We start from the raw sequence: 25,662 nt of genomic DNA on the forward strand, positions 1-25,662 counted from the left end.
AGGGCCCATAGTGTTATAGGCCAGATCCTAGCTTGGATAGAAACTTGGTTGTCTGGCAGGAGGCAGAGAGTAGAGATAAAAGACTCCTTTTCAGGGTGGAAGTTGTTGAACAGTGGTGGTCGCAAGAGTCAGTGTTGTGACAACAGCGTTTCACCTTAGACATGAATGATCTGGGTGAAGGAACTGAGGGCAATATTGCGACCTTGGCAGATGATACAACGATAAGAGGAGGGGCAGGGAGAAGTAAGGAAGTATGAAAGCTGCAGAAAGATTTAGACACTCTTAGGAAAGTGTGCAAAGATGTAGCAGGTGGAATACAACGCGCTCAATTGTGAGGTCATGTACTTTCGTCAGCTAAATAGAGATGTGAGTTATTTTCTAAATGGGGAGAAAATTCATAAATCTGAAGTGCAAAAGGAGCCCAGTCCAGGATTCCCTTAAGGTAAACTTGCAGATTGAGCCAGTAATTAGGAAGGCAAATGCAATGCTCTTCTTCATCTTGAGAAGACTAGAATATTATGGTAGGAATGTACTTCTGAGACTTTAAACAGATGTTTGAGGACTCTCTGTCTATACGCAATGGAGTTTAGAAGGATGAGGTGGGATGTAATTGAATATACAGAAAACTGCACTGTTTGGACAGAGTGAATTGCATTGAATGGAATGGAATGTCCTGTGTACCAACGCACAGTGAAAAGCTTTGTCTTGCGAGCAAGACAGAGTTAAGTAACATCGAAAAGTAAATAATCGGTAAAAAGCGGCATTAAACAAAAACACATGTAGAGCCGAATGTTGAGAGGTGTGAGTCCATTCAGTATCCTAACAACAGTCGGGTAGAAGTCGTAACAAAACCAGCTGGTGCATGTGTTCAGGCTTCTGTGCCTTCTCCCCGATGGTAGAGATTGTAGAAAAACATTGCCAGAGTGGGATGGATCTTTGAGAATGCTGGCGACCTTTCCTTGACAGTGGGCCTGTGAGATGGATTTTACAGATGGGAGGATGGTCTTTGTGATTTTCCGGGCTGAGTTCACCAGTCTCTGTCACAGTCTCCGATCTTGAATGGTACATTTGCCATAACAGGTTGTGACATGTCCAAACAGAATGCTCTCGATGGCACACCTATAAAGGTTGGCAAGGTTATTCACCGTCATGCCAAATTTCGTCAGCTGCCAGAGGAAGAAAAAAACGTCGTTGGGGCTTTGTAACCAGTGCATCCACATAAAGAGTCCAAGAAATTAGATTATGTTTTAGATTAGATTAGATTACATTATTTTGTGGAAACAGGCCCTTCGGCCCAACAAGTCCACACCGCCCCGCCGAAGCGTAACCCACCCATACCCTTACATTTACCCCTTACCTAACACTACGGGCAATTTAGCATGGCCAATTCATCTAACCTGCACACCTTTGGACTGTGGGAGGAAACCGGAGCACCTGGAGGAAACCCACGCAGACACGGGAGAATGTGCAAACTCCACACAGTCAGTCGCCTGAGTCGGGAATTGAACCCGGGTCTCTGGCGCTGTGAGGCAGCAGTGCTAACCACTGTGCCACCGTGCCGCCCAGTCTTGTTGTGTATGACAAATCCCAGGAGCTTGACACTCTCCGCTCATTAATTTGTGCTGTTAATGTGTAGGAGGGCAGGAGTAACATCCCGCCAGAAGTCCTTGGTTTTGCCGGCATTGAGAGCTAGGTTGTTCTCAGTGCACCATTTTTCCACATCTTCCACATCCATCGTTCGACCGGCAATGGTGATGTCATCAGCAAACTTGTAAATGACATTCGTCTAGTATATTTAAATGCAGTCATGGATACACAGTGAGTACAATAGGGGGGTGAGTATGCACCCCTGAGTGCGACTCTACTTGAGTTATCCTCAGTCTGCATCCGTCTAATTGCCTAGTGTTGAGTGTTAATGAGGATGAAATATTGTTCCCAATCTCACTGATTGTAGCCTGTGGGTCAGGAAACTGAAGATCCACTTGCAGAGAAGAAGGGCTTAGTCCGAGATCACTACGTTTAGAAATCAATCGCGAGGGGATTATAGTTTTGAAGGCTGAAATGTAGTCAAAGATTAGGATTCTTACGTAAATGTTCTTTGTGTCAAGTTGTCCTAGGGAGCAGTGAAGGGCAGGTGATATGGCATCTGACATGAATCTGTTGGTCCGATAGGCAAATTGGAGCGAGTCAAGAGTAGTGGCGAGGCTAGAGTTGATTAATGCCATGACCTGCTTTTCAAAGCACTTTTTGACCACCAACTATAGGGCCACTGGGTGGTAGTATTTGAGGCATGCTGCATGAGCCTTCCTAGGCACAGGGATGATGTTGTCCATCTTAAAGCAGGCATGGACAGTGGCCGTCTGCAGGGGGAGGTTGAAGATGTTCGAGAAAACCTCTGCCGGTTGATCTGCGCATGCTGTGAATGCACTGTCTGGTTCTCCGTCTGGTCCCATCGTTTTCCTTGGATTAACACGAAGGAAAGCCGATCTAACCTCTGGTACAGTGACTAGATTAGATTACTTACAGTGTGGAAACAGGCCCTTCGGCCCAACAGGTCCACACCCCCCGGCCGAAGCGCAACCCACCCATACCCCTACATTTATCCCTTACCTAACACTACGGGCAATTTAGCATGGTCAATTCACCTAACCTGCACATCTTTGGACTGTGGGAGGAAACCGGAGCACCCGGAGGAATCCCACGCAGACACGGGGAGAACGTGCAAACTCCACACAGTCTGAGTTTTACACTGTTCCTTCAAATGTTTTCCACTGTTCATTTACAGGCACGTATTTCAGTGCGTTTAGCCTGTTTAGCTTGGTCAGTTCTCCTCTCAAACTCAGGTAATTGGCTGTTTTTGTTTCTCATTGTGACTTGTCCTTTCTGTGATTCACTTTAAAACTTTATATTTCTTTAAACTGCACTTTGTCACAGTTTTCCAGAGGATCTCTCCAGGTGGCATTACTCATTCACTAAGTTTCATCACAGAGCAGTTATTCTGAGATAGTTACATCCCTAGCCAGTTGCACAAAGTGTTAATCAAACAAACACTGAAAACAAAATCTCCGAACTCCTCTTCCAGTATCCCTCTTGTCAGTGTGATTATCCCAGATTATAAAAATACTGAAGTTTCACTAAATTACTACAATGCCTTTAGTAAAATTTGAATGAGCTCCTGTTTAATGCTGTGATGAACAACGAAATGCTGTTACGTGTCCGAAAACTGTTCTGCTGATTGTGTCCTTGGCAAGTAATAGCCAGAATTTACATTCAGACTGGCTCTACCTCATGATCTGAGGCTAAATGCTTTCTCTGTAATGCCTTTGTTATCCATTATTGTTAGCGTTGTCCATTTTGCCTATGTTTCCACAAGGTTGTGAATCATTGAATATTTACGTTCCACCTTTATTTTTGCCCTGTAACCACATCTCCCTGGTGTATAAATCTCTTTTTATGTCTGTGTTCCAAATCCAGCTACCGTATTGAAGAGATTTTGTACATTCTATAAAAATACATAATTTACTCTTTCCCACAATTTCCTGTCACAAATTGTTTCGCTGATTTATTAGTTAAACTCTGTCCCTTCCTGTTTCTTTCTGCTTGTCTTCAGCCACACTCCCCAAGCTGTTCCGATGCTTCAATCGTTCCCTTTGGATTTGGAAAGCTCCTTCACCTGAACCCTGTCCCTGCATCCTTTCTCTGTCAGTTAAAATCCCTGTCCATAAACCTACCGACATGATTGGCCAGGGCACTGGTCCCAGCACAGTTCCAGTGGAACCATCCCAACCGATTATATTTAAAATCAGGTATGGGTTGTGCATGTCTCTGGCTGACCAGACTTTCTTGCCCAGCCCTAGCTGCCCTTGAGCTGAGTAACTTGCTCGGTTATTTCAGAGGGTAATTGAGAGGCAAACACTTTGCTGTGGGTATGTCGTGCAGACCATGTCTCGAAAGGACAAGTGTTTGGGTTGTTTGTTTATTAGCAATGGTTTCATATTGGATTCATGGGGATTGCTAATTACATGTTTTTAAATTGTTGATTTCAAATTCCTCCATTTCTGATCGTGGGATTCAAACCTGTCTCTCCTGAACATAGCTTAGGTTTTGGGTACATGCTCTAGCAATAATACCACTGGGCCGTCACTTCGCCTGCTCACTGGTTGCTCATCCCTGACCGGTTATACCAGTGCATCATGAAGCCAAACCAGTTGTTCCGTTACTATAGTGTGATCCTAACATCATCCTGCACCCTGGTGGTATCCCTCATTCTGTAGGTCTAATTGCTGCTTCTGTCAGTGCCTCTCACTCTTTGAGTTACTCCAGATCCTGAGCCAACAGAATTCTCCACTCCAGAGAGACGCAACAGCACAGGCCAGGGATGGAGACGGACCTCTGTAAGACACAGTATCATTCTACATGTGTAATCTTCACTGCATCAGTCCAATTACGCATGCTGTCTATTTCTCTGTCTCCTTTCAGTAGTCCTGATACTATAGAATTCCCAACTGCTTGGTGTCTCGTCCATCAACTCATTGAAGATGGTTGGTCAGCCAGAGAGTCAAAGGGAGGGGAGATCTGGCACCTTCAATAAATCCTGCATTAAGCAAAATCACTCACAGTGATCAGAACAGAGAGAATGAGAGGGCTCCAAAGATTGCTTAATTAGGCATGACATAGATACAGTGTTGGAGCGGGAGCACTGTACAGACACGCCCAAGGATCAATCATCACCTCTACTTTCTGTTGTACTAAGACAGCACAGGGAGAGTCACAGATATCAATCCAGGCATGTGCTGTCTTCGTTAGCGTCATTACAACAGAGGGGAAAGTAGGCCTCCCATGCGAGGGTGGGAATGCTGCCTGGATCGTTCTGTACTGTTCTGTCCGTGCAACACTGTACCTACGTCACATCTTTGGGACGAGTGTGTTCGATTATTTGTAACTCCGATAACAGTTCATACCTCTATAACCTCCTCCCTTCCGTATAGTCCCTCCACATTTTTGAAATGTGCTGCATTCCAGACTACCGGCACTATCTCTGTAACTTGCTTCAGTTTCTTCACATGCCTTATCTCAGTAGTCTCCTACTCCAATGACAGAGTTGTGCAGCACAGAAACAGAACCTTTGGTTCAACTAGTCCATGCTGACCACGGTTCCTGAACGAATCGATTTGCATGTCTTTGACCCATATCCCTTCAAACCTTCTCCTCTCCATGTACCCGCCCAATGTTGTAATTGTACTTTTCTCTCCCACTTCTCCGGCAGCTCTTTCAATACGAGCACCATCCTCTGTGTGAGAAATGTTCTCCTCTGGTCCCTTTTAAATATTTACTCTCTCAGTTCAAATTTGTGCTTTCTAGTTATGGACTCTTCTAGTCTGGGGTAGAGACCTTGGCTATTCACCTTACATTTACACCTCATGGTTTTATAAACCTTTATAAGGTCACCCCTCATCGACCTACACCCAATGGAAATACGAAGGACAATATATAAATCTTTCTGCTCGTGTCCCTGCCACTGTTTTGCCACAATTTGCTGGGATTCACTCCTAAAAGACCGAGGGCATTCTCTATATTTGTGTTTTAAGATCTCCAGCACCACCTCTTCTGTAATGAGAACTATTTTCAAGACAGCACTGTTTCTTTCCCTTTCTGTCCTAATGTTTGTCCACAAAGCGTTATGACATGAAATGTTCAGTTTGACATTTGCCCATCTCCTTTGGTTCCACACATAGATGGCCTTATTGATCTTTGAGGGGCTCTGTTGTCTCTGCAGTTGCTTTTTTGTACTTGCATGCTGCAGAATCTCTTTAGTTTGTCCTTCACCTTACTGCCAAATCTATCTAATATCCCCGGTTTTGCTTTCCAGCTTATCCAGGTTGAGATAATTTCCTTGAGTCAAACCCTCCATTATCAGTAACATTTTGTCAATCTTTGCTCCATTTCCAGTTTCATAAAATGCTTCCTAAATCGGGATGATCAGAATTCTACGCAGTACTCCAACTGGAGACCCAGCAATGTCTTCTACAGCCATATCATAATGTTCCAACTCATGTACTCAATGCTCTGACCCATGAGGGTAAGTGTGCCAAATGCTGCTTTCACCATCATGTCCACCTGTGACGCAACGCCCAAGGAACAATGTAACTGCACCACTTGGGCTCTTTCTGTTCGACAACACTGCCCAGGGCCCTACCATTACTATGTTCGTCCTCCCAGGTTTGTCTTAACAAAATACATCACCTTAATTAAAATCCATCTTTTATTCTTTGACCCATTGGCCCAGTTGATCCCCTTCAATAACTGTATTCACTGCCCACTATAACACAATTGTGTTATCTACAAACTTACTAACAATGATTCATATATTTTCATTTATGTAAATAATGCACATGTGGACCCAGCATCAATCCTTAGGGCACACTGCTGTTCAGAGGCCTCCAATCTGAACAACAATCCTCTACCATACCCTCTGTCAAGCCAATTTTGTATTCGTTTGGTCGCTCACCCTGATCCCATGTGACCTAACCTTACCTACCAGTGCACCACGCTAAACACTGTCAAAGACCTTGACAGAAGTCAGGATAGAGAACATCAACTGCTCTGGCTTCATCTATCTTCTTTTCACCTCTGACGAACTCAGTCAAGTTTGAGAGACACTGCTTTGTATGCACAAAGCTGAGCTGACTATCTCTAATCTATCCTTGCCTTTCCAAATGCATGTTACTCCTGTTCTGTGGAATCGCTTCTAACAACATTCACACCAATGGGGACATAGAACATTGAATAGTACAGCGCAGAACATGCCTTTCGGCCCTCGATGTTGCACCGACCTATGAACTAATCTAAGCCCATTCCCCCCACACACATACTATCCCATCATCATCCATGTGCTAATCCAAGAATTGTTTACATCTCCCTAATGTGGCTGAGTTAACTACTTTGGCAGGCTGGACATTCCACGCCATTACATGGAGTAAAGAACCTGCCTCTGGTATCTATCTTAAATCCATCATCCCTCAATTTGTACCTATGCCCCCTCGTACAAGCTGACAAGCTATCTAGGAGAAAGACTTTCACTGTCTACCCTATCTAATCCTCTGATCATCTTGTGTGCCTCTATCAAATCGCACCTCCCACCCCAGCCTCCTTCTTTCCAATTAGAACAGACCCAAATCTTTCAGCCATTCCTCATAAGACCTTCCCTCCAGACAAAGCAACATCCTGGTAACTCTCCTCAGCACCTTTCCCAATGCTTCTACATCCTTCCTGTAATGGGGCGACCAGAACTGTGCACAGTATTCCAAATGTGGCTGCACTAGCATTTTGTATAGTTGCAGCACAACATTACAGCTCCGGAATTCAATCCCTCTGCCAATAAAACCTAACATACCGGATGCCTTCTTCACAGCACTATCAACCTGGGTGGCAACTTTCGCGAATCTGTACACATGGCCTCCTAGATTTCTCTGCACATCCACACTACCAAGAATCTTTCCATTGACACAGTATTCTGCATTCCTGTTATTCTTCCCAAAGAAAATCACCTCACATTTAGCTGCATTGAACTCCATTTGCCACCTCTCAGTCCAGTTCTGCAGTTTACCTAAGTCCCCGTGCAACTTGCAACATTTTTCCACACTGTCCACTACTCCACTGACTTTAATGTCATCTGCAAGTGACATCAAGCTACGTGGTCTTTATGTCCCTGGCTTTCCCTCGCAGCCTTTCCTAAATACCGGCACAACATTAGCCACCCTCCAGCTCACCGCCCGTAGCTGTCAGTGATAGAAATATCTCTTCAAGCCTCCCCGCAATTTCTTCCCTAACCTCCCACAATTTCTTTGGATATACTTGATTAGTTCCCAGGGAGTTCTATACATTTTATGTGTTTTAAAACCTCTAGCTCCTCCTGTTTCCCAATGTGGACTCTTTTGAGGACATCACTGTTCATTTCCCTGACTTCCCTCGTGTTTCTCCACAGTAGGTTCTGACGTGAAATTTGTATTTACGATATCACCCATCTCCTGTGGTTCCACATATGAACGGCTTCATTGATCTTTAAGGCGTAAGATTCTGTCCCGAGTTAATCTTCTGTTGTTAATATACTTGTAGAATCTCTTTGGATTTTCATGAGCCTCATCTGCCGAAGGTCTCTCAGGTCCCATTTGGGCCTTTCTGATTTCCCTCTCAAGTGTATTACTCTACCCACAATGATCTTCAAGAGATTTACATTATCCAGCTGGCTATATCTGACATGTGTCCCCTTCTGTTTTGGCTAGAACCTCAATAACTCCAGCCATCCAGTGTTTCCTATTAGTATCAGCATAATCCTTCACACTAACAGGAATATGCTGGCCCTGAACTCTAATATTATGTCTCTTTTGAAATCTTCCCACCTGTCTGACGTCCCTTTACCGGCCAATAGCCTCCACATTCAATTGTTAAAAGCTCTTGACTAATACCTTCTGGATTAAGGCAAGGCCTATTTTGATCTTTAACTTGTGGACCAGGTCTGTCCTTTTCCACAGCTTTTTTTTTTTCAAATTGATAGAATTGTGGTCACTTTGCCAAAGTCTTGCCCCACGAACACCTCAGTCCCTTTCCCTACCTTGTTTTCCAAAGGGAGGTCAGCTTTTATGCCTTCCTGCAGTTAGGCCATTTCCATATTGACTGAGACAGTTTACTTGAACATACTGAATAAATTCCTTCCATCCAAGCTGTGAGCATTACGGAGCTCCTAGTCTCGGTTTAGAGAGTTAAAATCGCCATCCATTGCAACGTTATCATTCTTACAGATATCTGAGATCAAGTTCCCTCTGACCATTGGGGGCCTGTCATACAGTCATATCAAAGTGATGACTCATTCTCATTTCTCAGTTCCACTAACATAGCTACACTGGGTGTTCACCAGGAATATCCTCTCTCAGTCGTGCTAATGATTTCACTGATCAAAAGCTCCACTCCCCTCCTCTCTTGCCTCCCCTTCTATCTTTCCTGCAGCATCTGTAATTGGGACCTTTGAACTGCCTGTCCTGTCCCTCCCTCAGCTGTGTTTCTGTAATTCGTGTGATTTCCCAGTCCCATGTTCCGTCCATGCCATGCGTTCATTTGCCTTACCTGTCAGGTTTTTTACATCAAAGTTAATTCAGCTTAATTAATCAGTTTTCCTCATTGCCTGCTGTGCTCTTGCCTAGCTTATCGATCGAAATGACTCTGTTGAAATTCTGTCCTAGCCTCAACCTACAGACTGCAGCCTGATACCATCCGCCTCACTGTGGATAACACCCTCACCTTTCATGCCATGTGTAACCTGACTGATGATATCTTCTGCTTTCACATCCGAGTTATTAATGTACATAATAAACAACGATGGTTACTGTACAGATTATTATGGTGCCACCGCTGGGCAAAGGTTTTCAATCACAAAACCAACCCTTCACAAATTATGGATCCGACTTCCCAACTTGCCTTGGAACTCATGGGCTCTTCCCTTTTGGATCAGCCTTCCATGTGGGACCTTGTCAAAGGCCTTACTGAACTCCATGTAACCATATCATCTGCCCATCCCTTATCAATATTTTAAATCATAATTTCAAAGAAAACTTCGCTGAATTCATCGGACAGGATCTTCCTCTGCCAAATCCGTGATGACTATCCCTAATCAATCTCTGCCTTTCCAATTATTAATTCAAACTCTCCCTCAGAAATGTTTCCAATCATTTCCCTCCCCCTGCTGTCAGACTATCTGCTCTGTAATTACCTGGCCAATCCCTGCTGCCCTTTTTGAATAAAGGAACCACATTAACTATCCTCCAGTCATTTGGCACTTCACCTGTGGCCAGCAAGGTATTAAATATATCCACCAGTGCTCCAGCAACCCCCTCCTTTCCCTCCTATAGCAGTCTGGGATACATTTCATTGCACTGGGGATTTCTCCATCTTTATGTTGGTGAAAACATTTAATATGTCCTCCTTATTGATCTTACTGTGTTGTCGAACCTCACCATCCCAACTGAAGTCCCTGGTTACAATGACTTTCTCCTGTGTGAATACAGATGGGAAGTATTCATTGAAGACCTCACCGACTTCCTCTGGCTCCATGCACAGATTGTCCCTTTGGTTTCTAACAGGCCCCACTCTTACCCAAGTAATCCTCTGACTCTAACTGTACTGGTAAAATACCTTGTGGCTTTTCCTTAACAGTATCTGCCAATGATATTTTGTGACCTCTGGTTGACCCTCATTTTTAAGGAATCCTTTGCCCACTCTATATTTGTGAATGGCTCCGCCTGTATTTATTGCACTGTGTTTTCTTTATCAAACTCGCGATATCACATGATCACTAAAGGCTAGGCTTACTGTATTGGCCATTCTCTCATCATGAACACACTGGCCATGGATTCTCATTGTATCAAATAAAAATACTCCACTTTGCAAATATTGCCCCAACTGCAGGTCGCTCCTCCCAGTCTATATTTGTCACATCCTGTCTAAAGTTAGCATTAATGATAGGAAGCTCTCTTGTGAGGTGGACAGACAGGAAACTGTGTGGATGCAGAAGGGGCCCCAGGATGGTGTGCTGCGTCCCGGATGCCAGGCTCAAGGATGTCTCTGAGCGGTTGCAGAAAATTCTAAAGGGGAGGGCGAAAAGCCAGATGATATTGTGCACATCGGACAACATGACAGAGGTAGACAAAGGGATGGAGTCCTGTGAAATGAGTATCAGGCGTGCGGTAAGAAGTTAAAAAGCAGGACCTCAAGGGTTGTGGTCTCCAGATTACTCACAGTGCCACCTGCCCCAGTGAGGATAGACATTGAAAAATAGGCCGGATGGATGTGCGGCTGAGGAATGGACTCGAATCAGAGGGGCACCGGTTCCACTGCGGGAAGATTTGGTAGTCTTAACCTGGAAGGTTTAAACTAGTTTGGCAGGGACTATGAATAAGAGAGGGACCATGAAATGGTCAGGGGAAAATACATCAGCCACCGAGAGCAAGTTTACTCTTCAGGATATCCAGGGGAACAGTCAAGGGAGGTAAAAGACTTCTGGTTTAAATGTCACTTATTTCAACACACAAGGCCTGACTGGTAAGGCAGATGAGTTCAGAACATGGATTAGTTCTGGGGACTGGGATATTATAGCCATAACATAAACATGGCTGAGAGAAGGGCAGGACTGGCAGCTCAGTGTTCCAGGATACAGAAGCCACAGGCGGGACAGAAGGACAAGTAAGTGAAGAGGGGGAGTTGTCCTTTTCATAAGGGAGGACATAACAACAGAGCTTCGAGAGGATACTCTTAAGTGGTCAGCAAATGAGGCCACGTGTTTAGAACTTAGAAACAAAAAGGGTGTGGGCACTCTTTTGGGACTATATTATAGACTCCCACATAGCCAGCGAGTAGTAAAGGAGCAGACGTGGAGAGAGATTGGGGATAACAGTCGGAATAATACAGTAGTATTGGTTGGAGATTTTAATTTCTTCTGTCTTGACTGGGCCTCCCAGAGAGTTGGCCCGTACAGAATGCAGTTTGGCAAATATGTTCAATAAAGTTTCCTAAATTAAGTATCGACGGCCCCCATTCTACTCCAGCGGGTGGAACACTGGACCTCCCCTCAGAAAACGAGGTCAGGCAAGTGACTAAAGTTTCAGTTGGAGAGCACTTTGGGTCCAGTGACCACAACTGTCTTTGTTTTAAAATAACTATGGGAAAAGGTCAGACAGGTTCACAGATTGAGGTGTGAAACTGGAGCAGGGCCAGCTTTAGGACTATTGGGTGGGATCGAGCAGAGGTCAATTGGCTGAATTAAAAATCACACAACACCAGGTTATTGTCCAACAGGTTTATTTCGAAACACAGGTGATCATCCTAAAAGATGAAAGGCTGAAGTTAAATTTATTTGATATTATATTCCCTGATACTGCTATCCTGTTGCTATACATTCTGTGTCTTATGATTGTGCTGCACAACCGCCTGGCGAAGAAGCACTGCTCTTAAAGCTAGTGCCTCCAGATAAGATAAACCTGCTGGACTGTCAGCTGGTATTGTGTGATTTTTAACATTGTCCACCCCAGTCCAACACCCGCTCCTCCACATCATGCTACCATCAATTGGGTGAGTCTGTTTGAAAGAAAAGGAATTCCTCGAAAATGGGAGGCTTTGAAAAGTGTTATCTCAAGAATCCAGGGCCAGTGTGTCCCTGTTAGAGTGAAGGGAAAAGCTGGCAGGTTTAGGGATCCCAGGCTGATGTGGGATATTGAGGCTCTGGTCTGATGACGGTATACATTGGGTTGAAGGTTTCCATATCTACCTAACCTCTTCGAGCAATAAAGACACAATCAATCTGTCGAGACACTAAATTCTTCTCAGTTCTCTGCCCCACTGCCGATCTGAAGAACCCAGTCCAGAACTCTCTGGACTCTCCCGATTCAGTTCCTATAAGACTCACTATCTGTGTAACATCCTCCCGTCGCTAGCACATCCTCTGTCCATGTAAGCTCCTCCAGTCTCTCCATCCATCTACTGATCTCTGTAACCTTCTCCAGCTCTTACACTACTGTCTGTGTAAACTGCACCCTCTCCTTCAACGCTTCCCATTTGACCAAACTGGAGGAGGTTACTGAAGCTCCCTTATCTGTGAAACTGTCTCCAAACAAAATTGCTATCCTTATCTCCAGGAACATCTGGCCAACTCCACACACTCCAAGTCTAAATATGTCCACACCCTCCAGAACTTAAAACTTCCTGTATCTACCAACATCTTCAGTGATGACTACCATCCGTAAATCTGTTTGTTCTTTCAGTCTATACAACTGTATTTATCTGTCATCTGCTGGGTTCCCTAAACAATCCCTGTCTGTATAAAGCATCCCAACCTAACAACATCCTTAAGGGGAAAGTGAGGTCTGCAGATGCTGGAGACCAGAGCCGAAAATGTGTCGCTGGAAAAGCGCAGCAGGTCAGGCAGCATCCAGGGAACAGGAGAATCGACGTTCCGGGCATAAGCCCTTCTTCAGGAATGAGGAAAGTGTGTCCAGCAGGCTAAGATAAAAAGTAGGGAGGAGGGACTTGGGGGAGGGGCGTCGGAAATGCGATAGGTGGAAAGAGGTCAAGGTGAGGGTGATAGGTCAGACTGGGGTGGGGGCGGAGAGGTCAGGAAGAAGATTGCAGGTTAGGAAGGCGGTGCTGAGTTCGATGGATTTCACTGAGACAAGGTGGGGGGAGGGGAAATGAGGAAACTGGTGAAATCCGAGTTCATTCCTTGTGGTTGGGGGGTTCCTAGGCGGAAGATGAGGCGCTCTTCCTCCAACCGTCGTGTTGTTGTGGTCTGGCGATGGAGGAGTCCAAAGACCTGCATATCCTTGGTGGAGTGGGAGGGGGAGTTGAAGTGTTGAGCCACAGGGTGGTTGGGTTGGTTGGTCCGCCCGAAACGTCGATTCTCCTGTTCCCTGGATGCTGCCTGACTTGCTGCGCTTTTCCAGCGACACACTTTCGGCTAACAACATTCTTATCTCTGTAAGCTGCTCCATCCCACCAACCTCCTATTCTCAATGAACTGCTGTATGTCTTACAGCTCTCCACATTTCTGTAATCTCCTGTGGCGCCATGGTCCTCCCTCCTTTGAAACCACCTCCAATCCCCACAACCTTCCCAGTCTGGGTCATCTGCTCCAGATCAGACCATTGCTCGATATGTTACCTCCGACACTCCTAGCAACCCTTCCTATTTGTGTCTCTTCATTCAGATTCTATCCTCTTAGCTTTCCGAAACCTCTTCCTGCCATTGTATCCCTCCCTATTTAGAACATGGAACAGTACAGCACGGTGCAGGCCCTTCAGTCCTCGATGTTGTGCTGACACTTAATCCTACTCTAACCTGTGAAGGTTTCCTGCAGAATTCTCCAGTCTTAGACCTTCTCTCTTTGGTAAATTCCTCCAGTCCCTACATCACTCAAGTGCTTACAAGTCCCTTCTTCAAGTCGCTACAATCCTCCTTAGCTCTTTGACCTCCTTTATAAGCATCAACTCTCAAAGTCTCTTTTTGCCACAGCTGATTGTGATGTCCTAGTTTTGGAGATCTTTATCAGAATTGATGAGCACAGCTTCAGATTCCCAGGCTGGGAGATGTGAACTCAGATGTGAATCTCTTTGCCCATTCTGTCTGTGTGCCTGACACTGAGCTGCTGCAGCTCTGGTAGAAATCACTCTCCGTGCAACTGGTAACCTCCAGATCTACAGGACTGACTAGAGCTCACCTCATCAATGCCTTCGTTTGGAATGCTCTTTACTTTAATATTTTTAAGTGGCAGGAATTGGGGAGTTTCCATTTTGAGAGAATGAAGCTTTTATCTTTGATGCTGACCCATGCAATGGAGTTTCGTGGCTTCTGTTGTTAGACCATAAGACATAGGAGCGGAAGTAAGGCCATTTGGCCCATCGAGTCCACTCCGCAAACTGTCACTTAGAGGGAATCAGAGCAGGGAATCAGAGTGCAGATGGTCTTTGCTTGGGAGAGTGTGTATTTACCAGTTTAGGTCGGCTAGGACGCAGTGTTTCTGGAGAATGTATAACCATGTAAATACCTCAGCGACTGGTAAAGGAGTGAGTGCACTGGGGGCCCTGAGCACCAGGAGCTGGGAAACCTCATGCTGTTTGTATGTGGGGCTTGGCATCAGACCGAGTGAGAACAGCTCCCTGAGTAAATGGCAGGTGTGGAGCTTGGGATCGTCCTGCCGTGTTTGACCTTGTGCCACATCGTTATCTCCCTCTCATAAGCAAGCATGTCATGTTTCCCAGTCCTGACAGTGTCCACTCATTGGAATCCCTTCCAGCTGTTGAACATCTCCCTTCTCTCTCACTCCCTGCAGTCCCTCCAACCTGGCCTTTGTCTCGTATCTCCTGCAGTCCCAACTGACCTTTCTCTTTGTTATCGCATTGCATTCCTTTGAGCTGTATGGGAACAAATCTAAAGTAGGTTTGGGCCAGTGAAAGAAATAGACAAAACCCCCTTCCTCATCTTTGTCAAACAGACTTTCCTCGTTTGTCTCCCTCCCATAAGGCGAAGGAAGCATCGTTTCAGTATCCACTCTGCCCATTCCCCTGAGGATCTGTACATTATGATGAGGACAACTGTCCTCCTGATGACCCTCAGTGAAACAGCACCGAAGTGACATGTTTATGTTCCTATATTTTTGCGACCACTTCCTTTTGCTCTGTCCCTCGCTCATTCTGAAACTTCCCCTTGTCTGGACAGTGCTCCAAACCACTAATTACTGAGAATGCTCCAACCTCCCTATCTCTGTAAACTCCTCACTCTCTTACAATCCTCCTTGTCTGTGAGAACCCCTCCAGCTTCTACAATCCTTCCAAATTACTGAATCTTCTACAGCACTCACCATCTCTGCATGCTCCAGTCAGTACAATTCGCCATGCCTCTGTAAACCAGCCCCTTCACATCTGCCTATCTCTGCAAGATCCTGCAGTTCCACAAAACAGCCATCAACGTGGAACTTCCACCAGAGACCACTACCCACCATATCTCAGTAATCCCGTGCTGTTCTCTCTATCTCTGTTCCCAGCTTCAGTCCCGACAACCCTATTTCCATGTACGCATTCATTATGTCCCTGTAATCCTCCCAAACTGTGGAAACTCCACTTGACCTTACAACACTGCCATGATCTCTGACAGACTGCAATAATTGGTGGGCGGCACGGTGGCACAGTGGTTAGCACTGCTGCCTCGCAGCGCCAGAGACCCGGGTTCAATTCCCGCCTCAGGCGACTGACTGTGTGGAGTTTGCACGTTCTCCCCGTGTCTGCGTGGGTTTCCTCCGGGTGCTCCGGTTTCCTCCCACAATCCAAAGATGTGCAGGTCAGGTGAATTGGCCATGCTAAATTGCCCGTAGTGTTAGGTAAGAGGTAAATGTAGGGGTATGGGTGGCTTGCGCTTCGGCGGGGCGGTGTGGACTTGTTGGGCCGAAGGGCCTGTTTCCACACTGTAAGTAATCTAATCTAATCTAATCTAATCTATGTAAGTAATCTAATCTAATTTCAAACTTCTTTAATTCTATAACATCTCATTTCTCCATGCCCCTCCCTATCACAATGAGCTGTTCCAAACCTTACAAACGTTCCTGCCTGTGTACACTATTAGAAGAGTTGTTACAACTCTTCTAATTTCTGTAGTGTCCTGCAGACCCGACAATCCTCCCCGTTTTTGTGAATTCTGTCTATCACTGGTACTCTCTTTATCTGTGGAAATGCCTCCAGTCACTACAACCCCCTATACTATGTCGTCCCCACCAGACCTTAAAGCCATGCTAACTGTCTAACCTCCTTCAGGTCTATATGTTTCAACTTGCTGAAACTTGTTCCACTGTTGCAACCCCCATTTTTTTTACATTGTTTAGTCTCCGAAGCCATCCTTCTCCAATGATCTCCTCCAATGCGTACAACCTTCCCTGTCTGTGTCATCTCTTCAAATCATTTATTTTCGTTATACCTATGTATTGGTGTCACTACTTTGAGGCCATTATATCCTCCTTTCTATCTGTAAGCAGCTCCACTCACTGTACCCCATTCAATGCTCATAAATTACTCAAATCTCTCACAACTCTCTCTATGACTGTAACTTCCTCCAGTTTCAACATGCCTCCTGATCCCTGTCATATCTTTGTGTATATACGACACTCACTCTTTCTGAAATATCTTTCAGCGCTTAAAATCAGCTCGGCCTCTAACTTACTCCAGTCTATAACTTCCGCATGATCCCTATAATATTCTTCAGTCCATACCACCACCCTGCAAAAGTCTCCGGTCCATACAGTCCACCCTATCCCTGTATCATTCTCCAGTGCATACCATCCTCCCTATCTGTTTAATATTCTATAGTCCATACCATACTCCCTATCCCTGTAATATTCTTCAGCCCATACTATCCTCACTATGCCTGTAATATTATCCAGATACTACACTGTTGTTAAATGTACCACATCCTCAAATCCTCCAAATGTATCTATACCCTGCTCAACATAATCCCTGTAACGAGCCACAACCCTACACATATCCCTATGTGGAATCTTATCAAAGCGGCGCTGTCTCTGTAATTTCTTCCAAACAATAAATCTTTTCTCCTGCTGTCATTCTCTAGCACCTGTAACTATCCTTAACCCTGTCGAGCCCGCAAACGTCTCTCTAACTCTGTGACCTCGATCCACCCCTCAAAGACCCACTCTCAGTGAAACTAGCCCTGCATTTGCAGCAAGACAGGTATATAGCATTAGGAGGGGCGTGAATAGTGTGGTTGGTTGGAATCTTTCTTCCAATGTGGAAATATCAAATACTCAGGCGCCTCAATTTAATTTGAGATTGAACATTTTTAAATGAGACGAATGAGGCCAGATTTCTGTACAGAGAGGATGGAAGCTGCTCAGGAGGTGGGAGAAGTGGCAACGAGAGCAAAGTTTTGAAGTGGATTTTAGACAGCAACATGAACAGACAGAGAATAGAGGAATATAAACCAAGTGCAGGCAGATGGGGTTAATTTAGAATAGCATCATGGTCAGCACAGCCATGTTGGGCCGAAGGCCTATAACTGTTCTGTACTGTTCTATATTCTAACTTCACGTCATCTAACCTGTCAAAGCTCCTCAGAATCCTGTACGTTTCATTCAATTTCTCTCCCATTCTTCAAAACCCCAATGGATTCAAGGTCAATATAGTCTCCCTCTACTAATTGGAAAATCCCTCCAACTCCAGGATCAGCCGAGTGAACCTTCCCTGGCCTGCCTCCAACACAAGAATGTCTTTCCTTCGAGCACGCATACTGTTCATTATAATCTAGGTGTGGTCTGACTTGTGCCTTGCATAGTTTTAGCAAGACCTCCCTATTTTTAGACTCCATTCCCTCTGGAATGAATGCCAGCATTTGATTTGCCTTCTCTATTACCTGCTGACCCTGGCAGCTACCTTTTTTTCAGATTGATCCACAAGAATTCCCAAAACCGTTTGTGCAGTCAGTCTGAAACCAAACGGTGTTAGTTTGACAGTAAGTTGGAAAGGTGCAGGAGACTATTGTAAAGTATATAGCAATAAACAATATTTGGATTTTTAGAAACAATTGGCAATAAAAGGAAAATATTTTACAAAAGGAAAATATTTTTAAATCTGTTGGATTCCATATTTTGGTGTAACCGTAAGTGGCAGAATAGATAACGGTTGGGGGATGGGAGAGAAGGTCAGGGTATACTTGAAATTTCAGAAGCATTTTGACATGTTTCAACAAGGGCTAAACATTAACTAGGGAGAGAATAGGGTCCCTGAAAGTTCAATGACGCTGTTTATGTGGAATCACTGTTGATGGTGGAGATACAGAACAAATATCTTGCGTTAGAATTTACTGAGAAGAAAAACATGGAAACTCGGGAATTGAGAACTTAAATAGTGATGACTTGAATAGAGTTCTCATTTGAGAACAGGAGGTGCTGGATGTCTTAACATGCAAACAAAGTTCCTAAAGCCTTGGGACACGATCAGATGTATCCCAGCGCTTTGTGAGAATCTCGGGAGGAAATTGTAGGGCCGCTTGCAGAGATATTTATACCAAACTAGTGAGACTGATGGCAGAGGTGGGTAAGTTGTTGGAGGAGATGCTGAGAGAAAGTATCATCATGCATTTGGAAAGGCAAGGACAGATTAGCGATAAACATCATGGATTTGTGTGTGGAAAATCATGTCCCACATACCTGACTGAGTGTTCGTGGAGGAAGACAAGTGATAGATCAAAGCAGAGCACGCGATGTCCACATTAACTTTAGCAATGCCTTTGACAATGTTCTGCATGGCAGACTGGTTGATAAGTTTAGATCACACATAACCAGGGAGCACTCACCAACTGGATACAAAATTGGATTGACGGTAGGAGGCAGAGCGTATTCATAGAGGGTTGCTGCTCAAACTGCAGGCCTGTGACCAACGGTGTGCCATGGGTTTAGTGCTGGGTCACTGTTGTGCATCATTTATATGAAAGTTTTGGATGATAATGCAGGAGTCCTGGTTAGCACGTTTGCGAGTGACACTGAAATTGTTGGTAACGTGGGCAGCGAAGAGGGTTATCTAAGAGTGCAATGGGGTCGACAATGGGCCAGTGAGTTTAGGAATATCAGGTGGAGAAATGCACAGTGTTGCATTCTGGTAAACAAGACTAGACTTGTCCAATTGTATGGGCCCTGGGTCGTGTTGTCAGTCAGTGACCCAGGGGTGCAGGTACACACTTCTTTGAATGTAGCGTCACAGGTTGTCAGACTGGTGAAGCAGGCGTTTGGGATGGTTACCTTCATTGGTCACAGCTTTGAGAATAGGAGTTGGGATGTCAGGGTGTACCTGTACAGGACATTAGCGAGGACACCATATAAGCATTGTTATTTATCTGGAAAAACTCAACTAGTTCACGTATGTCCTTTAGGGAGGGACATCTGACAATCTTACCTGGGCTGGCTCACATGTGACCCCAGACCCACAGCAATATGTCTGACTCTGAGCTGCCATCTGGGCAATTAGCAGTGGGGTAATGTATGCTGGTCCAATCGGTGACATCCTCAGGTCATGAATGAATAAATAAAGATACATATGCCCCTCCTTACCCCTGAAAACACCTCCAGATGCAGCAATTCGTACTGGCTTTGTAACACCGTTCAGGCCCTGGGCACTCTCGGTAACACTCTCACTACCTCCAAAACCTTCACCTCTCCCTGTTCCTATCATCCGATTAAACGCTGACAACGTTTCTTCTTCCTACTGCACTCCTGATTTTTTTAAAATCACGTATGGGATGTGGGTGCCTCTGGCTGACCAGCTTTTCTTGCCCAGCCCTCGCTGACCTTGTGCTGAGTAACTTGCTTGGCCATTTCAGAGGGTCAGCGAGAGGAAAACACTTTGCTGTGGGTATGTCGCGCAGACCACGTGAGGATGGGCAGATGTCCTTCTCGAAAGGACAAGTATTTGGGATTTTTGTCCATCTGAAATAGTTTCATACATATTTATGGATTATTAATAACATTTATAAAAATGATTGCTGTCAAATTCCACCATATCTGATGGTGGGATTCAAACCTGCCTCCACTGAACATCAGCTGGAGCTTTAGATACATGCTCTAGCAATAATGCCACTAGTCCATCACTTAGCCCCATCTTTCGACCCCCTCTCTCGCCCACCATCCCCACTCGCTCCCTCTCTCTCGACCCCTCTCTCTCGCCCGCCTCCCCCATTCGCCCCCTCTCTCTCAACCCCTCTCTCACCCACTCCCTCTCGACCCCTATCTCACTCTCCCAACTCTCTCGACCCCTCTCTCGCATGCCTCCTCCTCTCACCCCCTCCCTCCCGCCCACCTCTCTCTCGAGACCCCCTCTCTCTCACGCCCCTCTCTCTCGCTCCACTCTCTCAAACACTGTCTCACACCCTCTCTCACTTCCTCTCACCCTCTCTCACGCCCCCTCACTCTCTACCCTCTCTCAGCCCCTCTCACTATCCCTCTTTCGCAACCTTCTCTCACCCCGTCTCACTCGCCCCACTCTCTCTAGAACCACCCTCTCACCCCCTTTCTCACCCGCTCTCTTGCTCCCTCTCTCACCCTCCACACCATTGCTCGCCCCTGCTCTCGCCCCACTCTCTCTCGGCCCATGCTCCCGCCCTCCTCTCTCGCCCCAATTTCTCACACCCCTCTCTTGGCTCCCCTCTCACATCCCGCTCTCTCTCAGCCCACTCTATGTCGACCCCGTCTCTCGCCCACATCTCTCTCGCCCACCTATTTCTCGCGCCCTATCTTTCGCCCAACACTCTCCCACCGCCTCCCTCGCCCCCTCTCAAAGCACCTGTCAAGTCCGCTTTCAAGGCCCCTTTCACGCCCCCTCTCAAGCCCCTCTCTCCCCCTCTCTCACCCCCTCTCTCGCCCCATCTCTCACGCACACACTTGCTTCCCTCTCTCGCACCCCACTCCCTCTCCCCCACTCTCTCTCCCCCACTCTCTCTCTCCCCCACTCTCTCTCTCTCCCCACCCTCTCTCTCCCCCACTCTCTAGGCTGTCAAGCCGCGTCTCAAGCCCCCTCACTCGCCCCTCTCTCCCCCACTCTCTCTCTCTCCCTTTCTCACCCCATCTCTCAGGCCCTCTCTCGCTACCCTCTCCTACACCCAACTCTCTCGCCCCACACTCTCTGGACCCCACTCTCTCTCGTCCCCCTCTCTCTCGCCCCACTCTCTCTCGCCCCCAAGTCACTCACCCCCTCTCTCTCACACCCTCTCACTCGCACCCTCACCCCCTCTCTCTCACACCCTCTCTCTCGCTCTCCTCTCTCTCACCCCAAGTCACTCCACCCCTCTCTCTCGCCCCTCTCACTCGCCCCCTCACCCCCTCTCTCGCTACCCTCCCAATCGCCCCCTCCCACCCGCACCCCCTTTCTCGACCCCTCTCTCTCGTCCCCTCTCTCTCGCCCAACCTCTCCCTCCCCTTCATCTCGCCAAGTCTCTCTCCCCCACCTCTCTCTCCCCACCATCTCACGCCCAACTCTCTCTCGTCCCCTCTCTCTCCCCTCTCTCTCCCCTCTTTCCCATTTTGTCTCGCCAACTCTCTCCCTCCAACTCTCTCTCCCCCGCTGTCGCCCACCTCTCTCTCGATCTCCTCTCTCTTGCCCCAAGTCACTCACTCCCTCTCTCTCGCCTCTCTCACTCGCCCCCTCACCCCCTCTCTCTCATACCCTCTCTCTCGCTCTCATCTCTCTCGACCCAAGTCAATCACCCCTCTCTCTTGCCCCTCTCACTCGCCCCCTCACCCCCTCTCTCGCTATCCTCCCAATCGCCCCCTCCCACTCGCACCCCCTCTCTCGACCCCTCTCTCTCGCCCCCTCTCACTCGCCCCACCTCTCTCTCCCCTTTATCTCGCCAAGTCTCTCTCACGCCAACTCTCTCTCCTCCACCATCTCTCGCCCAACTCTCTCTCGCCCCACCTCTCTCATCCCCTCTCCCTCATCCTCCTCTCTCTCCCCTCTCTCTCCCCCTCTCTCCCACTTTGTCTCGCCAATGCTCTCCCACCAACTATCTCTCCCCCGCTGTCGCCCACCTCTCTCTCGCCCTCTGTCTCTCGTCCCCCTCTCTCTCATCCCCTCTCTCTTGCCCCCTCTCTCTCATTCCCCTCTCCCTCATCCCCCTCTCTCTTGCAACACTCTATCACGCCCCCTCTATCTCACCCCCTCTCTCATACCCCCTCTCTCGCACCCTCTCTCTCTCACCCCCTCTATCTCATTCACCTCCCACCCGCCCCCATTCCCCTCTACCTCAGCCCCCTCTCTCTTGCCCCTTCTCTCTTGCCCCCTCTCTCTAGCCCCCCTCTCCAGCCTCCCTTTCACCCACACTCCGGACCCCCTCCCTCGCCCGACTCTCGACCCCTTCTCGCATCCTTTCTCCCCCTCTCTCTCCAACCTCTTTCACCCCCTCTCCCTTGCCCCCTCTCTCTCGCCCACTCTCTCTTGCCCCACCTCTCTTTCGCCCCACCTCTCTCTCGCCCCACCTCTGTCGCCCCCACCATCTCTCTTGCCCCCCTCTCTCCCGCCCCTCTCTCTTGTCCCCTCCCTCGCCTGCCTCTCGCCCCGCTCACTCGCCCAAACCTGTTGCTCACCTCTCTCGCGACCTCTCTGTCGCCCCCTCCCTCATTTCCTCTCTCGCACCCTCTCCCGCCCCCTCACTCTCTCACGCCCTCCCCAGCCCCCTCTATCTCTGCCCCCGCGCTCTTGCCCTTTCCCCTCACCCTGCTATCTCTCACCCCTCTCTCGCAACGCTCCCTCTACCCCTTTCTTACACACTCTCCCGCCCCCACCCATCTCTTGCACTCCTCTCTCTCGTCCTCTCTCACTCGTGCCCCCGCCTCTCGCCCCCGTCTATCTCACTACCTCCCCTCGCCCCCATCTTGTTCCCATCCCTCTCTCTCGCCCCGTCTCCTAGCCCCTCTATCTCTCTTCCCTCTCTCGCGCCTCTCTCTCTCACGCAATCCCTCTCGCCCCACTCTCTCTCGACCGATTCTCTCTCGCCCGACTCTCTCTCGCCCCACTCTCTCTCTCGCCCCCCTCTCTCTCGCCCCACTCTCTCTCTCGCCCCCCTCTCTCTCTCGCCCTCTCTTTCTTACCAACCTCTCTCGAACCCCACCCGTTTCCCCTCTCTCTAGCCCCCTCAGTCTCGCCCCTTCCATCTCGCCCTATTCTCTCCCATCTCTTGCCCCTTCTCTTTCGCACCCTCTCACGCCCCCCTCTCCCCCTCTCTACCCCCTCGCTCTAATCCCCTCTCTCTCGTCCCTCTTTCTCGACCCCTCTCCCCACCCAATCTCTCTCGACCCATTGCCCTTGCCCGACTTCTCTCTTACCCCATCTCTCATCACCTCCCTCGTTCGCCTCTCTTGTTCCCCACTCTCTCATTCCCTCTCTCTCTCGCCTCCCACTCTCTCTCACCTCTCTCTCTTGCCCCCTCTCTCGCCCCCCTCACACCCTCTCTGTCGCTCCTTCTCTCGCCACTGTCTCTTTCCCTCTCTCTCTGCACCCTCTCTCTCAGGCCTCTCTCTATCCCAATCTCTAGACCACCTTTCGCCCCCTTTCCCACCCACTCTCCATCCCTTTCTCGTTCCCCTCTCTTGACCGGCGATCCCACCCTCCACAACCCTTCCCTTGCCCCCCTCACCCCCTCCCTCGCCCCACTCTCCCGCCCCCATCTGGCGCCCGTCTCTCGCTCCAATCTTTATAGCCACCTTCGCTCGTCCCCCTCTATTGCCTACTCTCTCATGGCCTCTCCAGCGCGCCGCCTCCCTCGCCCCCACTCCGTCTCGACCCCACCTCCCTTTACCCATCTCTCGCTCCCTCCCCTTGCCCCTCTCTCTTGAGTCATCCCTCTCCTTACCCCTTCTCTCATCCGCTCTCTGTCGGCGCCTCTCTCTCATAAACTGTCTGGCCCTTCTCTCTCTCCATCACCCTCTCTCGACTCAGCCTCTCTCGAACCCCTCCCTCAACCCTCTCTCTAGCCCCCTCTCTCGTCCCTCTCTTTCGCCCCCTCTCTCCACCCAAATTGACTCGATCTATTCCCCTCACCCGACTCTCTAGCCCCATTCTCTCTCACCCCCTCTCTTGCCCCCCTCTCTCACATCCGTCCCTCTCACTCCCATTCTCGCCCCCTCTCTCGCCCCCTCTCTTGACCCCCTTATGTCAACTCCCACTCTCGACTCCTTCCCTCGCCCCGCCGCAAGCTCCCTCTCTGGCCCCCTCTCTTACCCCTCTCTCCTGCCCTACCTTGCCCCCCTCTCTCGCGCCCTGTCTCTTCCCCCTCTCTTGACCCTCACCCCTCCCCCTCTCTCCAACCCCCTCTGTCTCGCTCCTTCCCTCTCGCCCCCATTCCCTCCCCCTGTCTCACCAGCTCTTTCTTGCCCCCTCTTCCCCACTCCCTCGCCCCCTCTCAAGCCCTGTCTCACATCCCCCTCTCTCTCTCTCTACCCCCTCTATCACCACCTCTCTTACCCCATCTCTTTCACACATCTCTCTCGCCCCCTCTCTCTCAACCCCTCTCTTGCCCCCTCTCTCTCACCCCCTCTCTCTTACCGCCTCTCTCTCTCGCCGCCTCTCTCTCTCGCCGCCTCTGTTTCCCCATCTCTCGCCCCTTCTCTCGCTCCATCTCTCGTCCCTCGCTCTCTTCCCCCTCACGCCCTCTCTCTCGCGCCCTCTCTCTCGCCCACTCTCTCTCTCGGCCCCCTCTCTCTCAGCCGTCTCTCTCTCTCGCCGCCTCTGTTTCCCCATCTCTCGCCCCTTCTCTCGCCCGAACTCTCGTCCCTCGCTCTCTTTCCCCCTCGCGCCCTCTCTTTCACGCCCTCGCGCCCTCTCTCTTGCCCCCTCTCTCTCGCCCCTCTCTCTCACCCATTCTCTCTCGGTACCCCCTCTCTCGGCTCCCTCTCTCTCGGCCCTCTCTCTCTCGGCCCCCACTCTCTCTCGCCGCTCCTGTTTCCCTCTCTCTCGCCCCTTCTCTCGCCCCACCTCTCGTCCCTCGCTCTCTTTCCCTCTCGCGCCCTCTCTCTCGCGCCCTCTCTCTCGCGCCCTCTCTCTCGTGTCCTCTCTCTCGCGCCCTCGCTCTCGCCCCCTCACTGTCGCCACCTCGCTCTTCCCTCTCTCGCCCCAACTCACGCCCCCCTCTCCTCCTCTCTACCCCCTTGCTCTAGCCCCCCTCTCTCTCGTCCCTCTCTCTCGCCCCCTCTCTCCTCCCAACCTCTCTTAACCCATTCCCCCCGCCCGACTTCTCTCTTACCCCATCTCTCATCACCTCCCTCATTCGCCGCTCTTGCCCCCCACTCTCTCATTCCCTCTCTCTCGCCTCCCACTCTCTCTCGCCTCTTCTCTCACGCTCCACTCTCTCTCTACCTCTCTACCTCTCTCTCTACACCCTCTCTCTTAAGCCTCTCTCTAGCCCCTTCTCTAGACCACCTTTCGCCCCCTTTCCCGCCCACTCTCCCCACCTTTCTCGTTCCCCTCTCTAGCCCGGCGATCTCGTCCCCCAACAACCCTTCTCTTGCCCCCTCTCTCGCCTCCCCTCGCCCTACTCTCTCAGGGCCACTCTCTATCGGGCCCTCTCTCAACCTCCTCTTTCGCC

Source organism: Chiloscyllium plagiosum, unplaced genomic scaffold, assembly GCF_037043375.1.
Source record: "Chiloscyllium plagiosum isolate Xiang-an unplaced genomic scaffold, Cpla_swu_hap1 HiC_scaffold_37, whole genome shotgun sequence".
In the NCBI taxonomy this organism is placed as follows: Eukaryota; Metazoa; Chordata; class Chondrichthyes; order Orectolobiformes; family Hemiscylliidae; genus Chiloscyllium; species Chiloscyllium plagiosum.